The following is a 16,894-nucleotide window of genomic DNA, read 5'->3' on the forward strand; positions in this document are numbered from 1 at the left end:
TTACAAGTATATAAGATGACATGTTCAACCATTTCCCAATTGATGGACAACCCTTCAGTATCCATTTTTTTGTCATCACAAAAAAGAGCTGCTATAAATATTTTTGCACAATTAGGCCCATTTTCCCTTTCTTTGATGGCTTTGGGATACTGTGAACTTTAAAACTACTCCACCCTACTGAGACAGTACTTTAGGAGATTTGATTTGGCTACCTCCTGATTATAACAATGGAGATACTTGGTCTAACAGAATCAGGAATGTCTTGGGAACTTTTAAATTACTCCATCCTATTTAAGATACTTACATACTTACCTTAGGGGGAAGATTGTAATTTCCTGATTGAACAATGAGGGTACTTAACTCTTACCTTATAATGAAACTAGAAGTCTATTTTTAGTATCCTAATACAAAAAGATGTTAGGTAACTATAGAGGTTAAATTAATCACAAAAAGGTCAAGTAACTAACAAAAGGTGAACTTTACAAAGAAGTGTTAAGTAACTCAAAAGATATAATCAAAATCAAAGAAGGTGAGAACCAAAAGTATGGGCAGTCCTGGAGAAAAAAGCATTTAATGTGATTGGTAGATGTGAAAATTTAGAGGAGGAAATACAAGGGTGAAAGGTCTATATATTTGAGATTTTTCATCCCTCAAGGAACTCTCTCTCTCTTTCCCTGATTGGCGGTGGAGAGTTAGCTGAGAGCTGCGTGCTGAGCCTTTTGGCATCTTAGCATGGCTACAAGTTATTGTCCAGTTCGGTGGTGGGTTTCTGGCTGAATTTTCCTCCTTTACTTTCCAACTTTTTCCTCTTAGAAGCCTCTAATCTTCTTTAGAGACCTAGAGGCAGAGAGTTTAAAACTCTCCCTGGCATAGGCCAGGTAGGAGAAATCCTATATCCTCTTCCCTCCTTCTCCTTAAACTCCTTCCCTCTATATTAATTAAATTACCATAAATTTCCAGACTGACTTGGGTATTTTATTTGTCGACCATTTAAATCTAGATTTAAAGTCACAACCCTAAAATTATCTTACAATACAGACCTAGGAATTGTTAGTTCAAAGGGTATACACTGTTTTATGGCCTTTTGGACATGGTTCTAGATTGTTCTCTAGAAGGGTTATAAATGTATCTTTTTTTAAAATTTCATTTTTGTTATACAAAATACATTTCAATATTAGTCATTGTTGTAAGAGCAAACTCATCCAAACCCCATACCCCAAAGTAAAATCATAAATACAGTGATGCAAAAGATAGTATGCTTTGATTTGTATCCATCCAACTCCAACAGTTCTTTCTCTGGATATGGATAGCATTCCCTGCCATAAGTCTTTCAGTATTGTCCCATATCAGTGTATTGCTGAGAGTAGTCAAGTTTTCACAGATAATCATTATATAAGATTGTTGTTACTGTGGTCAATGTTCTCCCAGTAAATATATCTCCTTAATGTATGTACTATTCTATCTTCTCTTTTTACCAAAAATATGCCTTTTTAATAAGACATATATCCTTTTGTGGTTTTTTCTAGTTATGAAGTCCCATTTTACAGCATCTTAGTGATGTCTACAAGGTTGAATTTACCATTTTGCATTGAGAACTTCAGTTCAATTTACTTATTCCTTATACTTTGGACAAATACACACACACACACACCTAATGTCATAAGTTTCAGTCAACAACAAACATTTATTAAGTGCCTGCTCTGTACTAAGTCTGAAGGATATAGAGGAAGGTAAAAGACTTCTTTTCTCAAGGACCTCACAATCTAATGGGGGAGACAATATGCAAACATCTATGTACAAACAATTGGATATTATCTCTTGAATTATTAGAGGCAGTGGTTAGAGTATTGAGCCTGAAGTCTGAAAGACTTGAGTTCAAATCCAATCTTAGACAGGTCCTAGCTGTGTGCCTCTGGGCAAGTCACTTAACCTCTGATTGCATGACAAATGAATCCATTGGATCCATTGGAGAAGGAAATGGCAAACCACTTTACTATCCTAATCCGGGAAACCTAGTGGATAACTATGATCCACGGAGTCACGAAAAGTTGGACCCAACTAAACTGCAACAACATTGATAGTCTTCTTGTAAACCTTAAAGCCATATGTAAATTTCAATTTAAAATCTTCTTGATAAGATTTGCCATTCTCAGAGTAAATATATTTTTAACTTCCCCTTACTAGATATACCCAATGCCTGGACAAAAGTAATTCCTACATCTTAATCCATGACCCTGAAACACATTTCCATTTTTAGAAACCAAGGTATTGTTTTGACTCTCTGTCACAGAGAAATAGTAACTTAACAGACCCAAGCATACTGAGATTTTAGAGACTTAATGTATTTTTCTGGTCAGAGGTATTCACATTTTAAAAGAACCAGGACAGTACCAGGTATCAATCAATAATGGTGGAGTTGTAGACATCAACAAGAGCATTTTGTGTCACTGTTATTAATTATACCTCTCAAATCATACCACATTGGTGGCTGACTACTATGCCTATGTATAACCTATATCTGCTCAGAAAAGAGTCCAGAATGTTGAAATATGAGGGAAAAAATTACCTTTTAATTTAAAGCATAGTTTAAAAGGAAAAATTATGTTTTCCAATAACCTTAAAAGTGAACTATATTGAGGCAGCTGGGTAGCTCAATGGATTGAGAATCAGGCCTAGAGACAGGAGGTCCTAGGTTCAAATCTGGACTCAGACATTTCCCAGGTGTGTGACCCTGGGCAAGTCACTTGACCCCCATTGCCTGATCCTTACCACTCTTCTACCTTGGAACCAACACACAATATTGACTCCATGAGGGAAGGTAATGGTGTAAAAAAAAATGAAGTATGTTAAAAAAAATGAAGTGTGCTCACTTTGGGGTATGTTTTTACTATGTAGTTAAATTATTTGTTCATTAAAAGAACTGAAATAAACCTATTTACATCATCCTAAATTCTCCTTTAATCTTATCTATGCCCATATATATATTTAAACACAGTTAGGACCAATGTGTATATAAACCCTTGTTTTCTGTTTTTAAAATGGTCATATTTCACATATGTCTTTCTAGACATTGGCACATTCCACATACTTGTCACTTTTTACAGCCCTATAGTGTTACACTGTATAAATATAACATAGTTTGCTTAACCATTTTTCTATTGAAGAGTATTTGGATGGTTTCTAAGCTTTTGTTTTTATAAAGGGGAGTCAATACCCAAAATGAATTTTCATTTTTCATTATTAAATTACTTAACATGTATGAGTGCTCATATATTTTCATTCCCTTATTTGAATTTATAATGTTCCTAGTTTCTGTAGAAGTTGGTATTGTTTTTGTTCATGTTTCCAACAGCATTTTATAAGATAAATTCCCTTTATTCATTTAATCTCCCTCATGTAACTATTATTTCTATTAGCATCTTCCTTTGTTGGCCTTTTCCTTTTTGCATTATTTCCTTGGGATTTATTGCTCAAATTCAATGATCAGGTCAAAAGTGACAAATTTTTAGCTACATATTTCCAGATTATTCTTCAGAAAATATAACCAAATTTCAGAGCTCTCAACAAGTACTAAATGTATAATATTTACTTCCCAATATTCCCATGCAAACTTGAATTTAGCATTTTACTTTTTTCTAGTTTGCTACACTGCATGATGATAGATATCCCAAATGTGTTTTAATTCATGCCATTATTATTGAGGCTATATTTTCCCCACTGTAGTATTTTAATTTTTTCCTTCTGTGTAAATTATTTTCTTTGAATAGTCATTAAAGAAAATTCATGTATTAATTTCAAATTTTTATACCAGCTCTTAATATGTTTTTCAGTTTTATTTCTAATTTTTTCATTTTGTGCTATGCTTTTGATATTTACTTTTGTTATATTTTCTACAAAAGCATAATTTATTTTTAGTTATTTCAATAGCTAAAAGTTGACAGCTATTTGCCCAGCAGCACAATTTGTTTTTTTACTGATGCTTTTTGTTTTTTGCTTCACATTTTCCTTGCTTCCTTGCTTCCTCCCTCCCTCCCTCCCTCCCTCCCTCTCTCTCTCTCTCCCTTTCTTTCTCTCCCTTTCTTTCTCTCCCTTTCTTTCTCTCCCTTTCTTTCTTTCTTTCTTTCTTTCTTTCTTTCTTTCTTTCTTTCTTTCTTTCTTTCTTTCTTTCTTTCTTTCTTTCTTTCTTTCTTTCTTTCTTTCTTTCTTTCTTTCTTTCTTTCTTTCTTTCTTTCTTTCTTTCTTTCTTTCTTTCTTTCTTTCTTTCTTTCTTTCTTTCTTTCTTTCTTTCTTTCTTTCTTTCTTTCTTTCTTTCTTTCTTTCTTTCTTTCTTTCTTTCTTTCTTTCTTTCTTTCTTTCCTTCTTTCTATTAATACTAAGTATCTGTTACAAGGTAGAAGAGCAGAAGGAGCTGGGCAATTGGGGTTAAGTGACTTTCCCAGGGTCATACAGCTAGGAAGTGTCTAAAGCCATGTTTGAACCCAGGACATCCTGGCTCTCAATCCACTAAGCCACTTAGCTGCCCCTATCATATTTATGTCATTATTTCCATTCACATTCACATGATGATATGCAATTTATTTTAGATATTTAGGTTTCTGTACTTCATTTTCAAGAGGCTTAGATACCGCTCAAAAGAACTGAACCTTTCTTATTGGGTACATGGGGATTTAGATAAAGTAATGTACATGAAAAGGCTTCCTAATCTTCAAAACCACTATATATGTCAACTACTATTATTGCATGCTCCAGTGTCAGTGATTCTCACCCAAATGCTTGCTACCTTCATTCCCAATTGTAGTTTATGAATATTCTAAAATGAGTATGTCATTTTTTAAATTTAAATTTACTTATTTATTTGTTCATTGGTTACATTAAAATATCCAGGTAACCCCCTCTCTCTTCGTCTTATTAGAGAAGGTATCATTTGACAAAGATATGTATAGATCAATTGATCTCTTTCTCTCTCAATAAAACTGTATCATGCCTGTTTCTATTTATTCTTTCTCTGGAGGTGGACATATACAAGTCATTCTTCAAACAATATTTCTGTTGCTGTGTAGAATGTTTTTCCATGTTTTTTTTTAATTAACCTGCTCATGATTTCTTACAGTGCAGTAGTATGCCATCACAATAATATGCCGTAACTTTTGTGAGCCACTCCCCCACTGATGGGCGTCCCTTGAGTTTCCAGTGAGAGCTGCAATAGATATTTTAAAATACATAGGTTTTTTCCCTTTTTTCCTGATCACTTTAGGAAATAAAACCTAATAGTGGTATTGTTAGGGCAGAAAGTAGAAAGTTTTATAACTTTTAACCCACAATATCATTTGTTATTTTTTACATAATCTATTTCTTTTAAATAATCATCTTCTATTTGTAATTTGAATATAGAGTCACCAGATAATAGGCAGGAGTCATGAGCCTGATACTTGTAAACACGTTGGTCTCACTGGTGCCTCATGCACTTCGTCTTCTTGTATCCTTCTGGGTACTTGGTCTGCTCTTTTTGTCTTATACAGAATATGAATATGGTGGTGTTACTCAAGGAGGACTGGAAGATCCAGATCACTGTCCAAACTCCTGTTGCACACACTCCTGCTGAGTCCTAGGACACCCTGGACTCTTGTAAGTCCTGGTACTCACAGCTCATCAGTAGCCTATGTCCCTAAGGTTCCTGTGATTGGAGGATGGAGAGGAGAGCTCCTTCCAGAGCCCCCATTTAAGGAGGCCACACAGGCCAGTCATGTCTTCATTTCCCTCCTGAATACTCCATTGGACTGCTCTATCATGCCCTGCTTTCCCCCACTTTACTTGTCATCTGCCCTTTTCCTTTTGTGTGTTGTCTTCCCTATTAACTTGTAAGCTTAGTGAGGGCAGGCGCCATCTTTCTTTTTCACATTCGTAGTCTCATCACTCAGCACAGTTCCTGACACATAACAGGCACTGTATAAAAGTTTTTTGACATACTATTGATTGACCATTAATAATCCACAAGCAAACCCTCCAGTTATGCTCCCCCCCCCCCCCCCAGCTAGTTTATCACAGAATGCCCGAGACTAACACTAACTTACCCAGACCTGCAAAATCACCAGCAGCTGTAACCTGGCAAGCTTCTAAAGTACGGCTCTTCCTGTTTACCTGGGCATCTCCAGATTCTAAGAGTGGGTACCTTGACTGCGTGATCTGAACTACCAGACTCTGAAGATGTGGTTAGCAGGAGAGAGATGAGGATATAGTTCCTACGCCTCATTCCCTTTTTATGTCTAAAATAGAACTGTTTATTTAAACAGATGAACTTAAATTAGCAAGGAATTCAAAGCATTCATCATGTAAAAATGTTTTATAAATGCCTACAAATAGCAGCTTTCTCACAAATACTTACTGAAGTATTATCGAGCATAATTCTCTTTATCCCAGAATTAACCTCAGATCTGATCTGAAAGTTCTTTCTAACTCATTCTCAATTGTTTCCTAGGGTGGCTGGTGTATGATTCGGGGTCATTAGATGGATTTATTAGCAAAAGCCCTCGTGATTTCTCATGGGAGTTGGCTTTGGGTTCTCTCTTACTGTCATTGGTGTTCTTGCTCAGAAGTTTTTTTTCTTTCTTTTAAAAATAATTTTTAGGATTCTGAAACTATGATTTCATCAGTATCAGAAACTCCCCTACAGATACTTCCTAGCTGGGGTGACCCGAGTAAGTCACTTAACCCCAATTCATTAGCCTTGCAGCAACTCTGCCTTGGGACCAATATCAATTCTAAGACAGAAGGTAAGGGTCTAAGCAACAACAACAAAAAAGAAAGAAAGAAAGAAAAGAAAAAAGAAACTCCTCCAATCAGTGAAAACGGACAATATTTCTGTAAATTATAGTTTTTAAATTACTTGCCCATGTCCAAGCCAACATGTGTCTGAAGCAGTTCTGAAGTCCCTTAGAAGCTATGATATCAATCTTTCCAGGACCTCCCCTTTTCAGCTGGCATAAGGAAGAAACTATGCTGGGGGAAGTGAGAGGAAGCAAAGAAACAGCTTCTTGGAATTTATTATTGGAATCCTGCCCAGGTCCCAGCTTCCTTCCTTGGGAAAGACAATGTGAAGGATGAAAAATCTAGTGAGGATGACAAAGCCTTTGAACAACTTCGATTCCCAGAGGTCTTAAGAATTTTTGGTTATTCTCTGAGGAGATTTTGAGTTGTTGTTTAGTCATTTTCAGTTATGTTGACTTTTTGTCACCCCATTTGAGATTTTTTGGCAAAGATACTGGAGTGGTTTACCATTTCCTTCAACTCATTTTACAGATGAGGAAACTAAGGCAAACAGAATTAAGTGACTTGTCCAGGATCACAGAGCCAGTACCTGAGACCAGATTTGAACTTAGGAACATCACCTAGCTGCCCTAATGTCTAAAGACATAGAATCCTCAATATGCCTAAATTCGGTCATGCTAAACTGATCCCAAAACATCTTGGGTAAATAAAGATTATCTCTGTTACTAGAACAAAGTCTACCATAAGTGGATTAGGCTTCTTTAATACTCCAGAAACTCCAGTGGTGTAGAGGGGCTAACTAAAAATTTCTGGGGTTCCTGGGATAAAAGTACGCAGTCAACCAGCAACTTTTATTAGGACCACAGAGTTATCTTTGGAATTTCCTTAGTGTAATTGCTAGCTGACACTCTTGGTCCCCTCTGGTTGCCTTGAACCTTAATAAATGTTGCCTACTTAAATCTAATTTCTTGAATTCTGCTGATTATTGTGTAACTCCATTGACTTTAGCCTGATATTCATAGCTGAAATTTATAGTAAAAAATGAGAAACAACCTTAATATCTACACTCATTGAATACAACTGTATAAAGTAGGATCATAGCTGGAATGGATCTTTGGCATCTATTCCAACCCTTTTATTTTGCAGATGAGGAAAGTGAGTCCCAGAGAGGATGAGTTACTCAAAGTCCCAAGGTGGTAGATATGGTGGTCTGAACCCATGTTTTGTGATGGCAGATTTAGTGTTTTTTCCAATGTACCTGAAGCCAGAATTTTTTAGTAGTGAAAACAGTGATTTCAAGGAGATCTAAAATGTTTCTAACTGAGATTTAGGGAATGCATTTCCCAAGTTAGACATTTAGTCATAATGAAATTTAAAATAATTGATTTAAAATTTGAATTAATTTTAAAACAATTTGATTTAAAAATTACTGATATCTGTTGGTTTTATATTATTTACATCTCCCCACATATCTCTCCCATTGAGCCATCCCTTACAACAGAGAAAAAAAGAGAAAGGGGAAAAAAAAAGAGCATAGCAAAATTAATTACCACATTAACCACATTCAACATTCTATGAAATGTTCCATGCCTGTAGTCCTCCAGTCTGCAAAGAAAGGAGGAAAATGAATTTTCATATCTTTAATTTGGGACCAAGTTTGTTTATTATCATATAGTACTCAGTTTGTAGGTGATTTATTGCTTTTTCCTATTTACATTTGTTTTTAAACTCTTATCTTCCATCTTAGAAATAATACTGCGTACTGGTTCTAGGGCAGAAGAATGATAAGGGCTAGGCAATGGGGGTTAAGTGACTTGCCTAGGGTCACACAGCTAGGAAGTATCTGAGGCCAAATTTGAACCCAGGTCCTCCTTACTCCAGGCCTGACACTCTATCCACCTAGTTGCCCCCATAATCATTGCTTCTTACAACATAATTAATATTCTATCTTGTTTGTATACCACACTATGTTTTTCTATTCCTAAATTAATAGCATTTTCTTTCTAGTTCTTTACTACCATGAATAAGTTTGCTATAAATATTTTTATATGTAGGAGACCTTTCTTATATTTCTTGAAGTAGAACTTCTGTGTCAAGGGGTATGGACATTTTTGCTGCTTTCTCAGGAGTTTTCCAAATTACCTTCTAGAATGGTGAGACTGGGTGGAGTTAAGATGATGGTGTAGAGGCAGGGAAAGTTCAGACCTCTGAAAACCCTTCCTTACCGATTACAAATTAAATGCTCCTAGGGGACTGAAAAATCAAACCTAACAACAGGACAGTGCCAAGGGACCCTCCTGTTGGATTCAACTTAAAAGGCACACCCCCTCCCTCCCCAAGAGCCTGAATTCGAGAACACTCAGGTTTAAGGGGAAGGAAGAAGGAAGGTCCCAGAACCCTTCCCTCACCTAGAGCACTGAGCCTTCAGTGGTAGCTGGAACCTCTGGGCAGACAAGGATGCTGGTCTGGAGGGAGTACCTTGTGGGCAATGCTGTGCCAGGCTCAAAGCGTTGAACAAAGGCAGTGGGGAAGCAGTTGGAGAAGAAGCACAGAACAGGCATCCTAGTTGCAGCAGTAGAGACACTCCATATTGCCCCAACCCCCTTCCCAAGGTTTTGGCCTCAGGTCACATCCAGCTCTGCAAATTCAACCCAGCTGGACTTAATCTCATCAAAGCCTTCAGAGGGCAGGGAAGCTCAAACTCCAATACCCCTCCCCCACAGACTGCACTGAGAGATTTGCTGACTAAGCTCCCAAGGGGGAAGGCTGACAGAAAAGCCCCAAACCACAGATCCAACAAAAAAATGAGAGGAGCAAGAGCGCAGGCAACTGCAGGGAGTAAAGAAGGGGTAAATATGAGCAAACAACAGAAAAAGAAATTACAATCAACAGCATCTATCCAGGAAATGAACAAAGAGCAAATGTAACAAAGAAGGATGAAGAAACACCAAGCAAAAAAACAGAAATTCCAGCGAATTGGACACAGGCTTTGGAAGAACTCAAAATACAATTCAAAACACAATTAAGAGAGGCTGAAGACAACTGGGAAAAGAGCTTAACAAGCAAAATAATTCTTCTGGAAACAGAGGCACTTGAACTAAAACAAGAAAATAGTGTCTTGAAAGCCAAAATTAATCAGCTTGAAAATGAGACAAAGGAGATGAAAGATCAGAAGGAGAAGGATGACCAAAAAGCCAGGGATGAAATTCAGTCTTTAGAAACCAGAATACAACAATTAGAAGCAAGTGACTTCACAAGGCAGCAGGAAACTATAAAACAAAATCAAAAGAATGAAAAAATTGAGTAAAATATGAAGCACCTCATTCAGAAAACAGAAGATTTAGAAAATCGTTCCTGGAGAGACAACTTAAGAATCATTGGTCTACCAGAAGACCACAACAAAAGAAAATGCCTGGACATCATCCTACAGGAAATTATCCAAGAAAACTGCCCTGATATTCTAGAACAAGAGGGAAAAGTGGAGATTGAAAGAATCCACAGATCACCTCCTGTACTTGGTCCCCAACTGACAACACCCAGGAATGTTATAGCCAAATTCAAGAACTATCAGATCAAGGAAAAAATATTACAAGCTGCCAAGAAGTCATTCAGATACCAAGGAACTACAGTGAGGATAACACAGGATCTGGCTGCATCTACACTGAAGGACCAAAAGGCATGGAATATGATATTCTGGAAAGCAAGGGAAGTAGATCTACAACCAAGAATCAACTACCAAGCAAAACTGACTATATTCTTACAGGGTAAAGTATGGTCATTTAAAAAAATAGAATGGTGAGACTGATTCATAGCTCCACTAACATTGATTATTCTGATTGTTTGTAATCATTACCAGTTTACTTGGTTTGAGGTTAAGACCTCTAAATTGTTTTGATTTGCATTTTTCTGATCATTGGTTGTAATAGATTCACAGTAAAGGGATCTTCTCCCATTAAAGGATCTCAATTCTGGGTTGATACTGACTTAGCTTAGTCCTAAAATTATCAGAGTTAGTTTTTTCTCACTATCTCTTGTTCATTATCCTAAAATAGACCTTTGATAACAATCACTTAAACAAAACTTAGGTAATGGCATTACTTAACTGAGCCCCTCCTCAGTCTTCTTCAGATAGAGCACATCCCCTTTCTGGGGAAAATACCTGGAACTGGTCCTTTTCTGATAACACATTGGCCTACACCCTTTTTGGTAAGCCCTGTAGCAAAATATATATCCACCAAGAAGCATCTGGTTCTTCCCTGGGTATCGCTTCTCCTCACCTTTCCCCTCACCATCTTGATAGGAGTACAATATTAAAGATTTGCTATTGAGCAAAAAACTTCCCTCTCAGTGAACATTAAATGTTAATAGGGTCACTTTTTGGTTAGTAAAGTATTAAAAACAAAGAAAATATCCATCAATTAGAGAATGGTTAAATGAATTGTGGTATACGAATATGATGGAATATTGTTTCATGTCTTAGTTTTTCTCAGTGCACACTTTTGAGTGTTTTATCTCATAAGCATTTCTTGTTACAGAAAAAATAAATAGTTGTCCTAGTCCTGTTCATAAAGTTTCTTTTACAGGAAGGCACCTTAAAATCACTTTTAAAGAGATTCTAGAAATTACCCATACCTTATTTTTAAGTAATTTCCCCCCAGAGTCTAGTGGAGGGGTAAAAATATAAAGAGCCAGAGACCAAAGGAAAAAAAAAGGCCAACTTTTCTTTTCAGAAATAAATATGTCTCAGGACTCAGTCTGGTCTGTTTAACCCAGAGCTGGGATCCTTTAATAGTGAAAACTGCTCCATATCCCCAATCCTGTGGTCCTTTTAAACTTACATTTAGCTCTTTCCTAGAGTCTGTCCAAAAGGCATAGGGTCCTTTTATAAAAGGCATTCAATGTCCAGAGTAAATGAGGTAAAGGACATACATTTATTTCCTCCACCACAAAAGAAATGTTTAAAATTCAAAAGATTCATGAGAATAAATAGGCATAGACTGTGAAACTATAACCCATAACTCCTACTATGTTTTCTTGGGGCCTGGGAGTTGATATGTAGGAAATAAAAGCTTAAAATTTTTGTGGGGCTGATAAATAGCCATTTTATCTTCTTTTCATTTATACATTATGTAAACAATTCCCTCAAGGTCCATTTCTTCTGACAAGGGAAGAAGACATAGCTTGGGCTCATCCTCTAGTTGGTGGTCATCTTCTCTGAGAACTATTGTATTTGGAGGAGGTACCTTCTACTCTGAGATATGTCAAAGTAGTTGTATGAAGTATCTACCACTAGGAAACCAACAGTTTGACCCATAAACTCCCATCCTCTCAGGTTCACTGGGCTCTTACCAAGGATAGACATATTTATCTCAGAATGGCTGTTGGAGTATGTGGGCGTAGAGGAAGAGACACCAAACAGAAGAGGTAGCTAGAACTTTGAGATTAATCACAAACCTAGAGGAGAACATACTTTTACTGCCATGTATGAGAACCACCATTGCAATCATGGAGTCCCCTACAATGGGAAATTCAAGGGAGAGCTATCTGAATCCCAATTTGGATACATTCAGAAGAAAGAAATGAGAGAAAGATAGAGAGATCAGAAATTGTCTTTCTCCTTAGGGTCTGCTGAGTAAGAGACTTGATGCTCCACAGGCAATCCTCTTCAATAGAACATTCCATCATGGAGGCATTGAGGAGATATGGGACCAACCAGAAGTCTTTCATTTCAAATGCATTTTAACAAGGGTCCTACTCAATGGAAGGGGCCAGGTTATATGTTCTGATCTTGAGATCTGCTTCTGTCCATAGCCTGGACTGAAGTAGGGGGCAATATTCTCCAGATTACTCTGTTTACATGATGATTTGAAACTCATTTTCATAGGGATAAAGATAAGGAGTAGACTTATGATTTCACTATATAGAGAAATTCTAGCTATAGAAATTCCTATAATTAATTCAGGTGGGTACTTTTTTATTCAATGTATTATAGTCTTAGAGGGGGTATGGTGTGTTCAAGGAGGACTGGCATCTCTAGTGTGAGGGCTTGGTGAACACTTTTCATGGCTGCTCATCCTTCTTTGGTGTTCAATCCAGCCTGTGGCTCCAAGAAGCTATAGTAGTATGAGCAAGGAGCCATACCCAAGAAGTAAAACCTTCTTGGCAGATTGACTAAATCAGGCTGAGGGGCTTCAAAGTCATCTGTGAATTAGGGGAATATTTCTACCAAACATATGAAAACTTTCCCTTGAGGAACAGGTGAGTAAAAACAATTTGTTCCAAGACCATAACGACAGCTGAAGCCGGCATCATAGAGCACTTGGTAAGAGAGCCAAGATGCCAAGGTCATTCACTGCATCCTGGATGATCATCAGTCACCTGGACTTTTGTCTTGCTGTAGGACTTTAGCCTCTGGAAGAGAGAGTGAGGTGGATGACTTTGTGCAACTCTGTCTCACTTATTGAGAAGACACTACCTCTCTCATGATGATGTCATTGGTCCTCTTCCAAAAGCCACCACAACAATAACAATCATCTTAGACAATTGCTTAGAGCAGTGATATCAAACTCAAATAAAAACCAATCCCTACTAGCTGCACACTGACTCAGAAAACCACAAATGAACATTATCTATATTCTATTGTATTTTTATTTATTTCATTAAATGTTTCCCAATGACATTTTAATCTGGTTTTGGGCACTGGGGAATTTCATAGTAGGCAAGTTATCAGTCTTTGGCTTTGATTACTGAAAGGTTGAATGACTTTTCCAGGCTCACACAGTCAGCACATGCCAGAAGTGGGACTTAAACACAGCTATTCATGGTTTTGAGGTTGGCTCCTTTCCTTCCTGCCACACAGATAACTTTTCCTATGGTTGTAAAAAGTTTTATAATTCTTTGAAGGACTATTTTTTTTATTCCTTTAATAATTTATTCACTAGGGAATGACTTGTAGTCTTACACGTTTATGTTAGATCTTAGATCTTGTTAGTTATAGATCTTGGAAATCAGACCTTTATCAAACATACTTGCTGCAAAAAGCCTTCCCTCCTGCTCCAGATAGTTTCCTTTCTTTCCATAGTTGTGTTGATTTTGTTGCTCAAAAGATATTAATTCCTCCATGTTTGCCATAACTATTATGTTTAAAATCATTTTGAGGGACAGATTGTGGAGAAGAATATACAGTTATTGATTAAGCTAGCATTATAACCAATAAAGTGATAGGTCCTTGGCTTCCTCAATCACCAAAGACCTTGAAGGACTTCAAGGCAGATCAAAAGATATTGAGAAGGGGGCAGCTGGGTAGCTCAGTAGATTGAGAGCAAGGCCTAGAGACGGGAGGTCCTAGGTTCAAATCTAGCCTCAGATACTTCCTAGCTGTGTGACCCTGGGCAAGTCACTTGACCCCCATTGCCTAGCCCTTACCACTCTTCTGCCTTGGAGCCAATACACAGTATTGACTCCAAGACGGAAGGTAAGGGTTTAAAAAAAAAGATATTGAGAAAATATTTTATCATCTTTATCCTTTATTTGATTAAGAATTCCTCCTCTAGCCATCTCTATGAAAGGTAACCAAACTGGTTCTCTTCTATTCTTTTTAAATGATGTATTCAGATCACAACCATTTTGATCATATTGTGGTATATAGTGTATGATATTTAGTCTAAATATAATTTCTTTCCAGTTTTCCAAAAGTTCTAGTCAAATAGGGAGTTGTTCCCCAAGTAATTTGTTCTAAGATTTATTAAACTGTTATTAAATTCTCTTATTTCAGTTCCTTTGTTATCTATCTGTTGTATTGATATACTTTTCTATCTTTTAACCAGTTACAAATAGTTTTCATGACTAGTTTTATAGTACAAGTTGAGGTCTTAGAAGGATTATTTTCTCTTGGTTCCTTCTTTTCTCATAATGTCCTGATATTGTGGATCTTTTGTTCTTCCTAATGAATTTGGTTGTTATCTTGAGTATCCTTCTGATAGCTTTGTATAGTAATAAATCTTTAAGGGCTGTCATCTTATAACATCGGACTGGTTTTTGTCACAAACATTAAATATTTTTCATAATTCAAGTCATTCTTTATTTCTTTATAGAGTTTTGTAATTGTGATTTATGTTTTGAGTATGCCATGGTAGTGACTCCCAGATATTTTATTTTATTTTAATTTATTTTTTACTCCTAGATATTTTATGCATTTTATAGTTATTTTGAGTAGGATTTGCATTTCTATTATTTTTCCCTGTGTTTTGTTTTTTTTTTTAAACTCTTACCTTCTGTGTTAGAAGTGATGCTAAGTTTTGGTTCCAAAGAGTCGAGTGATAAGACTTGCCAAGGGGCATCTGGGGTAAACAGACTTGCCCAGGGTCTCACAGCTAAAAAGTGCCTGTGGCCAAGTGTTTTGTTATTTCTACATAGAAATGCTGTTCATTTTTCTGGAGCTGATTTGTTCACAGCAACTTACCTGAAGCTGTGACAATAGATAGAGCATTGGGCCTGGAGACAAGAAGACCTGAATTCAAATCCAGTCTCAGACATTTACTAGCTATATGATCCTGTTATTAAGTCATATAACCTCTGTTTCCCTCAGTTTTCTCATCTGTAAAATGGGGACAATAATAGCAACTACTTTCCAGGATTGTTGTGAGGATTAGATAAGATAAAACTATAAAATGCTTAGCATGGTGCCTGGCACATAGCAAGCACTATATAGCTGTTGTTATTTTTGCTGTTGTTGATGATGGGATTTTCTAAGTAAACTGTTATATTATAGTAAATAGGAATATTTTCATCTTTTCTTTGACTATATTTATTTATGACATATATTGTCATATGACATATTTATGGCTGAGATTTCCTTCTCTTATTACTGAGACTAGCAAATAATGTCAGGGAAAGGGACTTCTTTACTTTGCTCCTGTATTTATTGAGAAAGCTTCTTAGTTTCTTATTGCATGTAAGGCTAGCTTTTGGTTTTAGTTAAGCATTTTAATAATTTTTAAAAGATCTTTCTATTAGTATTCCTTCTAGTATATATGTATATATGTGTGTGTGTTGGTATAAATGAGTGTCTTACTTTGTTAAAGGCTTTTTCTGCATCTTTATATAATTCTGTGATTAATTTTAAAAAGATTAATTACATTAATGCCTTCCTAATATTCATTTGATTTCAGAGTAGTTAGATGACAGAGTGGATAGAGCACCAAGCCTGGAATTAAGAAGACCTGAGTTCAAATCTGACTAAGTGATCTTGGACAGGTCATATAAGGCTTATTTGCCTCAGTTCCTCATGTGTAAATTTAGCTGGAGAAGTAAAGGCAAACTCCTCCAATATCTCTGCCCAGAAAACCCCAAATGGAGTCCCAAATGGTCAGACACAACTGAAACAACTGAACAACAAAACGTTCAATTTTCCTTTTATTTTTTCTTTAAAATACTTACCTTCTACCTTAGAATCAATACAAGTATCAGTTTCAAGGAACAAGAGTGGTAAGGGCTAGGCAAAGGAGTTAAGTGACCAGCCTAGGGTCTCATAGCTAGGAAGTATCTGAGGTCTGTTTTGAACTCAGGACCTTCCATCTCAAGGGCTGGCTCTCAATCCACTGAGCCATCCAGCTGCCCCCTAACCTCATTGTGGTATGTACAATATTTTAGGACTAGGAAAGCCAAAATGATAAAGTGAAGGGTGAATTCAGGTATTCTTTGATAAAGATAAACAAGTGAAAGCAGTGAAAATGAGATAAACAAGATTTAGAATATATCCTTTCAAATGCAAACTGTATTTTTAAAAATTGTAAACAAATGAAATTAAAAGAGAGACACAAACCCTTTCACAAAAAGATATATATGTATGTAAAACTAAATCTTTCTTGTTTCTATTTAATAGCTCTTTCTCTAGAGATGGACATACACAAGGTATTCTTCAAACAATATTTGTTACTGTATATAATTTAGTTCTGCTCATTTCACTCTTCATAATTTCATGTAGGTCTTTCCATGTTTTCCCCAAAATTAATTTGCTTGTCATTTCTTATGTTGCAGTAGTGTGGATGGAATGATGGAATCATCACAAGCAAATGTCACAAGTGTGATTTAGCCATTTCTCAATTAATGGGCATTCCTTCAATTTCCT

Source organism: Monodelphis domestica, chromosome 8 (assembly GCF_027887165.1).
Source record: "Monodelphis domestica isolate mMonDom1 chromosome 8, mMonDom1.pri, whole genome shotgun sequence".
Taxonomy (NCBI): domain Eukaryota; kingdom Metazoa; phylum Chordata; class Mammalia; order Didelphimorphia; family Didelphidae; genus Monodelphis; species Monodelphis domestica.